Genomic DNA, 13,752 nt, shown 5'->3' with positions numbered 1-13,752 from the left:
AATGTGAAAATAGTGTTTTTGTTAATTTTAGAGATTTTTTTATTAAGTGAATATTGTACATTCACATGCACAGCCATCACTCTGTCAATCTACTACAACCTGTGAATTTACATAACAATGTTTTTTTTTTTTTATTTTTTTTATGATAGAACATACAAGTAAATAGTCAAATAAATGACTGCTCTGACGCCAGTGACGTTTTAGTTGTGGGTGGAGTTTTTAAACGGTCCCTTACGCACCATATCCCTTAGGCGACTTGCCAACGAATATCGAACCTAAAGCTAACTTTACCCAGCAGTTAAACGTAAGCCTGTGTCTTTACAATGTAGGCATATGCTTCAATAGTCTTATGAATGTATGGTTATTTTCGTCATCTCATTTAAAACCATGCCTTTTTAAACCGGAGCAAAGGTTTATGTGTAGGGCTGTCTGATAAATCTATTTGATGAGAGAGATAGCTCAGCTGTAATAAACGTGGCGAGTTTTGGGGAATAAATGGTAAAGAATAGAATATTAACTGAGACGAATTCATCTGAACAATTACACAGCAGAGAACTTTTATTCTGTCTCACAGCATTGAGGAAGACGACGGTGCAGGTTGACCAATCAGAAGAAAGTGGCGAATCAAATATTCAAGCCATATATTAGTGAAATCAAATCATCAAAACGTACAGTGTCCCATGGCTATTTTTCCAATTTCCTATTTTTAACTTGTGCATTAAATCGAAATTACGAAAGATAAGTCATTATTTGTTTTTGTTTTTTATTTTGTTTTTGTAAACTAATAATTAAATAAGTCGTTTTTTTTTTTTTTTTTTTTTAAATGAACGAATGATACACGGATTCATTTCGAGCAGATAATTTATATTTTTGTCTCGACTGATATTGCTAATTGTTAAAATAAAATGCAATTGAACATGCTGTACATGTAGCATAAAATAATAAATGTAAAAATCCATTAAAAAATGCAAATAAATAAAAAACACTTTTTGGCTATGTTTAGTATCAAACCAAGTCACCCGGCGTCATCGCAAGAACAGCAGAAACTGCTGACGTCATCGCCACGCAAAGTCAGAGTGACGTATACGCAAGTGTCCACTGCTCAAGGCCTGCCAGTGGACGGAAGCGCAGTGAGCGCAGAGTAGCTAGTGTCTTGAAATAGAAAACAAGAATACAACGTTCTGTTGTGAGAAGGGATCAGTCCTTCGTTAAATCTGCCCTTGACTTGTCTGCGTATCTTTTGAGAGGGTGAGTGAACATTTACAGTTTGGGCGCTGATGTTTTTAAGGTGGGTTGTTGTGGGGGAGGGTAACGCTGATTTGTCGGTGTTATACAGCACAGTAAATAGCGTCGACTAGCTGGTTTAAACTGGTTAAAGTAAAAGTGTCAGAATGTTCTTTCACTTAGTGGCGAAAATTGTTTCGTTTATTAAAGCCTTATGTACATGTGCAGTGCAGCCGATATTCAGACGTTACATTTGGTATTTGTATGTCATGTCACATGAGCTGATACTGTGATGGTAACCTGGTACATTGATGATTAACATGTTCATATACCAGCAGTTAAAGTAATACCATGTCATTACCATGGTGTATGACCAAAAAAGTGGTATTAGCATGGTACCATGTCCACAAAACATGGTACTTCTTTTTGTCACTGGTTATTTTCTATGTGACATAATGTGTCAGGTTGAGATCCTTGTGTATGGCTGACACTGACATTGGTTGTGTCTCAACCTTTATAGTGTTTCACAGTGTGCTGCTTGTAATGCCCATAAAATGTTGTCTAGGTAGGAAGCTCATTGGGTTTAGATAGAGCCATTGTGTCCATGCATAACTCTCATTATGCTCTGATCGTAGCGATTATATTCAGTTTGATTTAATAAACAGGTTTGATCTGTTGTATTTAATGTAGCTACAGTGTAATGGGCTCAGTGGAGGTGTGAGGAATTGGATATGGATGGTGGTGTGAGATGTTGAATTCAGATCATAACATTCAGTGCTTTCAGAGGGGCATGACAGTGGATGGCGTTTGTTCGGGTGCAGTTCAGTCTTCATATTATTTTAGGATGTGATTGACATTTTCCTTTCCATGTTTAATGCAGAGTGTCTTGATTACAATGGATAGATCGCTTAAGTATTGACGCACCATTAAAAGGTTTGCTGAGAAGGCTCATTAATGAATATACAATTTGGTTCAACTCTAGTAACTGTGAACTGAACCTTCTTTAAACTTTGCATACTACTCCTGCTGCATGATGTTTTTGTGTGCAGTTTACACCGATATCTAAATAATGTCATTCAGGTATATGTGATCAAATCACATTTTTATTTTCTGTCATTCAAATAAAATACTTGTGTTTTCTTTTTCTTTCCTGTTCACACTAATAAGGGGCTTTGTCCCTGTGCATCATCTAGTCGACTGAAACTGATGTATAACAACTGGAGGGCTGTAATGTACCGAATGTCATTGTGACTGTAATGATATAATGGTCCTTTGACTCTGTAAAGCTTTTTGTCAAAGACACAGAAACCTTATTTTAGACCTAATGTTAGAGCTCCAGGCCCTTGACATAATAATAATAATAATAAAGAAACATCTCGAACAAAATTCTAATGTAAATGGAGAGAGGAAAGACTGCCTTGATGTAGACATAAAGAGGACAAGTCATCTTTGTGACTCTCACTGCGGCATCCTCAGCGTAATATGCTAAATTTTAGGAATGACTGTCAGCTGCATTGGTTGAAAACAGCCTGGGACATTTTTACAGTACCTACTTGCAGACTTTGCAGTGCCAAATTCAAATTCTGATTCACAAGCTCTCGAAATTGATTCATATGGGTATATTTTAGTTATAATGTCCATTTTGCTTACATATGAAAGTCTATCCCAGCTGATGCTGTTAATTATACAGGGGACCTTCTATCTAGGTACTAGGGTTGCAACGGTATGAGATTTTCATGGTACGATAACCGTCTCAGAAAATATCACGGTTTCACATTATATGGTATTACACAATTATTATTATGTTACAATGACCCTTAAAGTGAAAATAGAAGGTTTTTTTTCTTTTCTTTCTTTTTTTTTTTTTTTTGTTTGGTTGAACAAACGCTTTATAATATTTGAAACTTGAAACTCTTTTTTTTTTTTTTAATGGAAGTATGTGTAAAAAAAGTCTCCCTTTTGAAAATAAATAGAATAAATAAGAAAACTAACAGAATTATAATAATAAACAGAATTATAAACATGATAAAAAAAAATAGCATGTAACTATAATGTTATATAACTAAAGCATGTTAGTTTACATGTTAGCATAGCATGTTAAATTAACTACTAAATGAACAATAACATCAGCTGTGTGAGCTTTTAAAGTAATGTCCTATGATTAACAATTAACCTATACTGTAGGTGCACGACAGCCAGCCAGACTGCTCCTGTCTGTACCTTTAACTCAGTAGTTCTCAACTGGTTTTGCTTCAGGACAGATTTTACATTGGAAATCAAGTGGCGACCTACAATATTAAAAACGTAACCTGTATTTAATGTATTCCTTTTATGTTGCATAGTTTGGTACATGCATCAAGTGACATTATTTTTGTTGCTGACGTCAACAACAAAAGCTACAGGAAGTTTTCTCTCCCCCCTTTTAAAAACTGAAGAGCATATTTACTTATATGAGCCCATTATTATCCCATTTGTTTCCTAATTTCAAACATAATTCAAACAGAACATACATATTACACAGGAGGAAAGGCTCCTCATTACCATGGTTAGGTCAGTGTAGCTAGTCTTAAATAATAATAATAATAATAATAAATTATATTATTTATGAAAAAATAAATACTAGCTGAAACAGATTTTGAAAAATGCCACTGTTGATATAAAATGAGGTCTAATAGATTCTACCTTTAGATCATTTCATATGAAACTATAACATTTTGTCAAAATATAACAGTTGCTTTTACTCATGTAAAATCGTGAAACAATTTTGTAAAGGTGATGATGTGTAATGGGGGGAAAATATTTGCGCATAGCACAGTGTTGCTCTTTTCCTCCTCAGTGCTGTTTGGCATGTCAGGGCTGCCTGCTGTTTGAGAGGTTTGACTTGACTTCCTCCATAACACTTCAAACTAGAAAAGTCTCACTAGCATTGAAATTGGTCACATCAGTTTTGAGGTCTGCGCTCCGCAATATCAAGGGAAGCCCGGTTGTTACGCACACGCGCCAGAGAAAAGTGCAGATCATAAGCGCGAGCTGGTTCTGTTACACGCGTGCGAAAGTGCAGATGAGAAGCCTTTAGCTGATTGCGAGATTATCATTAAATCTGCCTCAGCAGTCCTAAATAGGCTATCACTTGTGCGGCCGCCGAAATATCTTCAGTGGGAGAACTGTGGCATTGTTCTTTCCCTGCTGTCCGCGATCCAGTCCGAATAGACCTGCGACTCACCAGTTGAGAAACACTGCTTTAATTCACACACATTCACTTATGTCAGACCCCCTCGCCTCGCTTCTCTCTGACATTTTCTCCACTGCGTGTGTGTGTGGCGCAAGTTGACGAGTCTGACAGGCAGTCGAGGAGGAAAGGAGATGCGCATGCGCAGGTGAGATTCTCTGTCCGGTTGCATTTTTTTTTCTCAATACCGTAGATAACAAATGTACATGGTATGAAAACCGTCAATTTTCATACTGTGGTATACCGTGAAATCGGTATACAGCTGCAACCCTACTAGGTACATTATGAACATATTAATTTGACTTATTAAATGTTATTAGTTTTTCATAATTGTTTGGTCCCATTTTGGCTTTTTAAAAATGAACAAATCCAGGTATTCAATCAATAAATAAGGTATTATATTTCTTTTTTTGTTTTGTTACATGTTTGTTTAATTGCTTAATTTGAACTACTTACAAGTATTTACATTGATTTGTTGAACACATGCTAAAACCGGTACTGTCTCTTTAACAAAATACGCATTTCTGTAGAAGAGTGCATGTTAACGAGAGAGACTCGAATGGCTTTACATCATCTCTGCTATGCATGATTAGAAATACATGCTTATTTTTTGTTGTTTTTGATCAACAACTGACTGTAGAGAACAGCGGGTATTAAAAGAGACATTATTCAATGACAAATGGGTTGCGTGGATCTCGTATTTGGGGACACATTACACGGAACAACTTTTACTCTCAACATGTAGTAAAAGGATCTCACTGCTGTATACTCCACCACTATACTATACAATTACTGGTGAGTGAAATATGAACATTTACCAGCCAGTTTCCAAATATATATACATTTTAGTTGCATAGCACGAAATTTGGCTGCAAATGCGAGTGATTTCCTCTCATTGTTGTGGAGGGTTGCGCATAATGTAAAAGATCGATCTTTGGATTTAAGAATCAATATCGAGATCATTCAAATGAAGATCGCAGTGCATTGGAAAATCTATGTTTGTACCCAGCCCTAATTTCCACAGAGTTTTAGTATTTGCATGTACGTTTCTGAGGTAAGTTGGAAATGATGGGGCTGAAATTAGTGCTGGGTGACATATCTCCAAACTTCAGCCTTTTGACGATATTCAACATATCTTGATTTACATATTTGTTTTGAAATACGTACACAACCAGAGCCAAGTAGATTCAAAATATTTAAAGCAAGAAGTACAATACAGTAAAAACCTAAAAGAAAACGGGGGTCAGTGTCAGGATCATGTCACTTTGTCAGTCATGTTTTTAGTGGTGACAGGATCCTGACACTCATGTTCTGTGTTTGTGTTTTCATGTTGGAGCGTGGTGTCTGGGTCCTGACTCAGCCTAGTTCGTTTTCTGTTCTGGTTCAGGATCCGGACACTCATGCTCCATGTCTCGACTTTTGTGAGCGCATGGTTCAGGTTCGGTCCTCTTGCCATGCACTCTGTCAGTCTTGTATGTTGTGTGAGTGCACATGGCTGTGTTTGGTCCTTCATCACCATGTGCACTTGTGTCTGTTTTAGTCTGGTATGTTAGCACATGGCTTTGTGTTGTCTGCCATGTGCTTCCCTGACTCCGCCTCCTCGTTACCCTCATCACTCTCCCTCTTTTAGTCCTTGTTATGTTAATTGTCTTCACTTGTTCCTCATGTGCCCTATATATGTCGTGCTCCTTTTCCTCTTGTGTTTGTCGGATAGTTTTTTTCTCATTTTCAGTCGGTGTTTTGTTGTGCTGTCTCCAGTTCGGTTTGTCATTTGTTTTTCAGTTTTAAGTTCTTTGTTGTTTTGTTCTCTTTAGCTCTTTTCTTCCTTGAGTGTTTTGTTTTTCCTGTTTGTATTACTTATTTAATAAATCTTTATTTTTTGCCTCATTCCTGCTTTTGGGTCCTCATTCCTGACGCAATTCGTGACAGTCATGACATGCTTATCTTTTTATTTTATTTTCTTCCCTGTCTTTGGCCCTCTGTATGAAATGCTCTGTTTTCTATGTATGTCACCTTTAAGACACGCCCACTGTTATGACTGACTAACATAATTAAAAAAGCAAACACCCTCCTGCCATTACAAGTGTGGAACTGTACTTTACAAGTTTGAAAGAATGAAAATTTGCAAGCGATTTACGAAATCCCCTAAAATAGATATACAGTATGTCCCAATTAATGTAAAGCCCACAATCAAATTACAACATTTGTTTGACTGAAATAACAATAGAAAACTGAAAAAAATCATCACACCACACTGTTTCTCCCCAGTACTTCTCAGGCATACAAGATTTGGTGATAAGATAACGCTATTTAAACAGCGAGAACACAAGCTGCGAATGTGATGGGTTAATGCATGGGTATCAAGTTTTAGGGCGAGTGTTATAAGAAACGGTAGGTGCCGGGATTCCCCTGTTTGACCTCCAGGCTTCAATACGCATTCAGTGTCAGTGTCAGGAAATAAGCGATGTTTTCACTGGCTGGGGAATCACCCTCGAATGAATCGACTGGTGAGGGGGTCTCGATTAATTTGCCGCTTAAATATGGGAAAATGGGCGTAATAGGACAGATAAGAAAGCAGACAGCCTTATTACCTTAATACTTCACTATTTTCAATCTAATTTAATCTCAAATCAAAATTTCGTAAGGAATTATGCGTTTCTTTAAGTAACCATGTAATAAGCCTGTAATAAGCCTGATCCGCTCCCCTTTGGAGTCATGATGATGGTTTATTTTGCAATTAAAAGTGGCTGACTATACAATTCCTTACATATCAAACAAACACAGGCAGATGAAACATTAGAATTACACTTGTTACTCACCGTTATTACTGTTGTGTCCAGTATTGTTGCCACTGCTACATTTATCAATGCAAGTTTCTTTGCAAAGCCTGAATCCTTGGTTCTGAGAATAATTAATTAAATTCATGAAATTAACTCATTTGAGTTCTAAAACTAAAACAGTATTTTTTTATAGTTGAAAATTTTTGACCGAAAATGATATTTGTTTTTATTTCTGATATTTTCTTTAAATATTTAAAAGAAACTGTTACTTTAAGGGGCCGTTTACACAACAACGTTTTCAACTAAAAACGGAAAACATTTTATGCGTTTTGGCTGTTCATTTACGCGACAACGGCATTTTGGGGCCTGAAGACGCAAACTTTTGAAAACGGGTTTCAAAGTGCACGTTTTTGAAAACGATGCCATTATCGTCTCCGTGTAAACATACAAAAATGCGAATTTGTGAAAATGATGACGTCATGCGCACGCGTATTACATGTTCAGTCTATAGGCGTGAACTTTGAGAACTTCGTCCTTACCTCCAGGGCGAACAGACCAACATGAGATCACCAGTGACATAATAGACAAAACAATAGTTATAACCAGACATACATAAGGGATATAGTACAGTACTTTACATACAACTATACATATTCTTACAAAAAAGAATTATATATATTTTCCTTCTTTTTTATACAAGTTAGCCTATATTATATTAATTATATTTTTCATTAGAAGAGATGCTTTTATAGCCTACTTTTTTTCATTGTTTGTATTCACCATTCTGTGGAAGAATGCTTATGTGCGCAAGCACTAGTGTTTCTTTACAAAGTGACATCGCCAACTACTAGCCTGGCATGCTTAATACAGCGTTTTTAGTCGTTTTCGCGGATCCGTGTGAACGGGGATCGTTTTGACAACGTTATCGTCTGTACGCGAAACTTTTCAGAAATGCAAAGGAAAAACATTTCCATTTTTAGTACATCGTTGTCGTGTAAACGTACCCTAAAATATGGTAACAGAAACACACACATGGAGAAAATGTATTGTTTATGTTGCACATTAAAGTCCACATCCCCAGAAGTGAAGTGATGGCTCTCTTGGTCATTAGCGCATTAACGAAAAGCGTTTCCAGTGCTCAGATAATGTGTGTAATTGTGTGTCATGGCCGTTACTGTCACGCACCAGTATGGCATTAAAGAAGCATAAAAGCACCATTAAAGTAGTCCATATGACTGGTGTATTACGTTCAAAGTCTCTGGAAGCCATAAAATTGTTTTGTGAATCACAAAGGATTCATTTAATAAGTAAATATATTGTCTGCGTGCGCAGTGCGCTTACATCATTGAGTGCTGCTCTGTTTTTGACACACTCATAGCAACAGCACATGATAAATGGCTCGTGAAGCTACTGTTTTTAGCGCAGCTCAAAGTTCTTCCTGAATATCCCGCCAATATCAAAGCCAGAAGGTTTTAAAGTTAAGAAATTACAACTGAAGTGTTATTATGGTATAATATAACTTTATTATTATTATTATAACATTACAATAATATTTAAATTGACTGAGTAATGTGATATTCTATCACAAATAAAATAAATACAAAAGAGTTCACTTAAGAATCCAGTCCACATATAATGTGTGGAAAAACAATGCGCCAATAGAACTGGCTTCATGTTCACTGATGATTTTCACTGGAATTACTGTTAAATTAGCTGCTGCATTATCCAGTATAGTTCATAATAGGCTAAACGTTTTTTTCTTCTCTGCCAAGAAAAATAGATTTTGGTGCATCCCTAATAATAACATGTAGAATTTTTTCAATTATTCTAAACAAAGCCTAATTTAAAATAATCAGTTTTTAGTTTTCAGCCCAATGTGTCCAGAATTTTCAGTTTCGGCCAAGAATTTTCATTTCGATGCATCACTATTTTTTTGACTAAATGAACATATGAAGAATTTTGATTTTCATTTATATCCACCAATTTAATAATATACATGGTAATAAAGAACAAAAATTACCTACATTACTCTTGCGAGTTTTAGAGTATATCTTTAGAGCGCGCACCACCAATGTGTCTCGAGATGCTTTTCACCCGTTTTGTTGTGATGAGCTCACTGCACCGTACGCAACAACAAACCCAGCGTGAGAGAGTCTTCTTTCTTTTTTTAATGGCCGTTCGCAAGCTAAAATAGTGCATTACCGCCATCTACTGTAAGCATTGGATCAGAGACTACCCCTCTTTGAACGCCCCTCCCCCTGGACCTATCAGGGCTCAAGCCTCCGCTGGTGCTGTGTGTTCATCTCCTCCAGCGTTTGCTCCGAGCCCCTCACAGCCCAGAACGCGTGAGAGAGTCGTGACCAAATGACTCTTTCATGAATCACCCGAAAAGAACTGAAGGTGTGAAGTGAACTCAGGAGCTCAGTTTAGCAGTTTGAATCAGAGTCACTTTCTCAGCGAATCATCCATCAGTGTGTACACAACTGGGAGCACAGACATTTCAAAATAGGAGTCCAATGTGTATTTCGGGCTTGTTTATAATCAAAAGTCCCGCACCACTTATATATGTATATAAGATCCAGCTTTTGATACTTAGGACAATTGAGGGACTCACACAACTATTACACAAGGTGTAAACATTCATTGATGCTCAAGAAGGAAACACTTCTATATGAATACTATAATTTATGTAAATATTTGTTTATTTAGATTCTGTAGGGCAGTACTAAATACAAAAATGTTTTATCTCTTTGTATAAATTATGAAAGTGGTGTGAACATTGATGAGACAAAAGGGAAATGCAAACTTACGTATCTTCTCAACTATATGTACTGTTTATTAAACCTCCGATTAATGGGTTATCAGCTTTCTTCCTTTTCTTGTTTCTAAACAATCTAAATTGAGCAATTATATGATTTGGTGACTAAAAACAGCCATTTGGCTCCTTAATGTTTCAGTTAAGGAGCCAATGGCTCCTAAGTCATTTTTTTTGTCTGCCCTGGCTGTTGCGGTGGCAATATTTTACCACCGCGGTGGTTAAGGGCCAATCACTGCAGTTTTTAGCCACACTGAATATACGTCCAGAAAGTGGTGTTAATGTCGTCAATGAAATTACATACAAAAATGTTTGAGGTGTTATTTGTTTCGGTTAACAAAGATGGGATTATGAGGATAAATTAAAAAATTTTAATTCAGGTATTTTTGACGAAAATATGACCAGAAATAAACAATACTGCAAGATGTTACCAATGCACTGACAATGTTTTAGAAGAAGAAAAACCTTGCTGAATAAAATCAGTATCTGTCTGTCTGTCTGTCTGTCTGACTGACAAACACACCATCAACAGCATAAATATAATATTAAAATTTTCATCTGCAAGCGAATGCACAACGGAGCTTGAACAGCTGAACTTGTAGTGTGTGAAGATTGCCCTGTGCATAAGCCCAGGTAAACTGAAGCGTTTTTTTCAATCACCTGTTTTCAAACGTGTATTTTATATACTATATATAGACTATAAAATACTATATAGCCTATTATATGATATATCTTTATCAGCTATATCAACAACATTAATATAATATTATAACTTAAATCTGTGAATAAATGAAGGCAGTGAATGCACAACAGAGCTTGAGTTCTAAATAGAGCGCATAAACGGGTGCGAGCCACTGATATACAGTATATGTACTATGTAGAACTGGATCGCTGACGCAATGGTAAACTGCCAGCAGGAGGTGAAGCCACCAGAATTGCTCTAGCAGCCATTTTGGCGTGCCCAAACTGTCATAGAGCCTCAATGACTGACCCGTTTCACCATCTCTGATCTCCGGATTCGACAGTCACATTTTGCCCTCAAGTTACAATCATGTTTAATGTTTAATTAGCTCATTATGGATAATATTTGTTACGAGGGAGAAGATATACGCAGATCGAGCATTCACCTGCCCTGGTGTGCAGCTCATCAGTACAGCACAACGATAACCAAAGGAAGCAGCAAAACTGTCCACAAGTTTTAAAGGTGCACTCAGTAATTTTTGTATGTTGTATGTCGAAGTGACTTACATTGGCAGTGACACCTAGTGGCCTGGAAGCTGCATCTTTCAAACACAGTAGTTTTCAGTTACCAATGCCATTGTAGAACTTCAATTTAATCCATCAATGAAAATGTCCAATAACAGGGAAGTTACTAAAATCAAGCAAGTAGTATTCAGCTGGCCATGTGATCTTAACATGGCTGACCTCATGAGGGCACCCCCACCCCATGTAGAATAAAAGAGCTTTTATAAGGTTACAGATATGACTGAACTCAGTGGTCATGATTTCATACATACGTTTCAATATTACTATTCATTTCTTTAGATGTAAAACTTTTTAAGTTGTAAAACAGTTGTCATGGCGGAGCAGCAATTTAAGTAGAGTCTTGCCGAACAGGTTAGATTATACAAACATATTTTTCTGTCGTCTTTTCAGCAAATACAAACGCACACTCCTCAACTGTCGACATGTTGACTCCACAACATCCGGTTTCTTGGTGTCTAAAAAAGTCTTTTGTCCACTTGTGGTCCGAGGTTTGTAACTGCTAGAACAACGCAAGAACGCACGTAATATATGTACAATGGGACCATGTATTTGCCATGCATTGGTGAAGCGCTCGAGTCTGCATTTATGTACTTGCGTGAAGTATGTTTGGGCCCTTAAAAACATCTCGGTTACGTACGTAACCTTGGTTCCCTGAGACGAAGGGAACGAGACATTGCGTTTATTAACGCATATGGGGAGTGCCTTCGTCCTCAACCTAGAGGAAGCTCTCTACAATAACGCCAATATTCTAATATTGGCTATGGTGTTTGAGCCCCTCCTGTTTTGGCAAAAACAGGTGCACTAACACCATTTCCTCAGAATTTCTGACAGAAAAAATGAGTGCATCGCTCATGCCTTGAGTCTTGCAGTGCGGCTAGCATTCGCAATGTCTCATTCCCTTTGTCTCAGGGAACCGAGGTTACGTACGTAACCGAGACGTTCCCTTACGACTCGGTACACTTGACATTGCGTTTATTAACGCATATGGGAAACAGAATCCCATCATGCTGCACTACATGACATAACCTCCCAGAAAGAAGCATAACGCTGCAGTCTCATGGGACAGCGACCGACACAAGTATGCTGCAGTGAGTGACCCTCGTGTTGGGCCAGAAGGGGAGCACTCAGAATGAATATATGAACTATAGTCATATAGTATGAATTAACTCCTTCACGAACCCAGTCTGGAAGGGAGATTATTTACAATGTAAGTGCTTGTGACTAATGGTAAATACAACGGCCTGAATGCAGGCGGTTGTGTAAAAAGATGGGGAGCTCATCCATAAAGGGAGGAGCATAAGTATATATATATTTGGCCAATGAATAACAAGCGCTCTAAACAGAGAGGACTTGTGAAGAGAGAGACATTACATCTAGGTTGTAAAACCTTACAAATGTGTTTTGAGAAGACCATCCTGCTGCAAAACATATGTCTTGTAAGGACACACCATTCGTCCATGCCCACGAGGAGGCCATGCCTCTAGTTGAGTGTGCTTTAACACCAATTGGGCAAGTCTTACACTGCAACTCATAAGCCAGGGCAATTGCATCGACAGTCCAGTGAAAAAGTCTTTGCTTGGAGATGGACATTCCTTTCGTGCGTCATCCGTTGCATATAAAGAGCTGATCAGACAGTCTGAACTGGCGTGTATGCTCAACGTATGCGTGTAGCGCCTGCACAGGGCATAACAAATGCAATGATTGTTCCTCATCCGAATTAAATGGAGGAGGGAAGAAGGCCTGAAGGTGAACCACCTGCGCTCTGATGGGCGTTGTGAGGACCTTAGGCACATAGCCTTTTCTGGGTTTGACAGTGGCTTTTGAAAGACCAAGGCCAAACTCCAGACATGAATTGTCGATTGATAGTGCATGCAGGTAACCGACCAGTTTTACTGAGGCCAGAGCCAGCAGTAGTGCGGTCTTAATGGAGAGCATGCACAAATCAACAGTCCAAAGGCTTGAAGGGGGGGCCCTGTGAGAGCTTTTAGGACTAAACTTAAATCCCAAGTCGGAACTGTAGCCGGCCGTGGTGGTTTAATTGTCTTGCTCCTTTAAGGAACTTTATGATTAAATCATGCTTGCCTATAGTGGCGATGGCTTCATGTGCGTGATATGCAGATATAGTTGCCACATACACTTTGAGTGTTTACGGAGTCCTGCGTCTAATCGCTCTTGAAGAAATATGAGAATTTCATGTATGGGGCAGTTTACTGGGTCTTTGCCATGTGAGAGACACCAATTAGTGAACACATTCCCTTTTAGTGCATAGAGGCGTCTCGCGCTCTGGCCTGTAAAATGGTGTTCATGACTCAATGTGTCAGTTCTGGCACATTTAGCGTGCTCTGTTCAAGGGCCACATGCAGGTTCCACAGCTTGGGCTGGGGATGCCAGATTGTGCATTGAACCTGAGAGAGGAGATCCCTCCTCAGCTGTATTTC

The 13,752-nt window shown here is 38.1% G+C and overlaps 1 protein-coding gene across 5 annotated transcripts in view; it reads left to right on the top strand.

The window, feature by feature from the left end:
- The first annotated feature begins 1,092 nt into the window (after positions 1-1,092).
- The window catches only part of LOC127426968 (mitogen-activated protein kinase 8-like), a 38,619-nt gene continuing 25,959 nt past the window's right edge, over positions 1,093-13,752 (top strand). For all 5 annotated transcript variants that reach the window (XR_007894882.1, XM_051674200.1, XM_051674201.1 and 2 more), the window contains exon 1: positions 1,093-1,248. The gene's annotated coding sequence lies outside the window, so the exon portion shown is untranslated. The remainder of the gene's footprint in view (positions 1,249-13,752) is intronic.

Source organism: Myxocyprinus asiaticus, chromosome 36, assembly GCF_019703515.2.
Source record: "Myxocyprinus asiaticus isolate MX2 ecotype Aquarium Trade chromosome 36, UBuf_Myxa_2, whole genome shotgun sequence".
Lineage (NCBI taxonomy): Eukaryota > Metazoa > Chordata > Actinopteri > Cypriniformes > Catostomidae > Myxocyprinus > Myxocyprinus asiaticus.
Note: the sequence above shows the minus strand (reverse complement) of the source record. Positions and strands in the feature narration are given on the sequence as shown.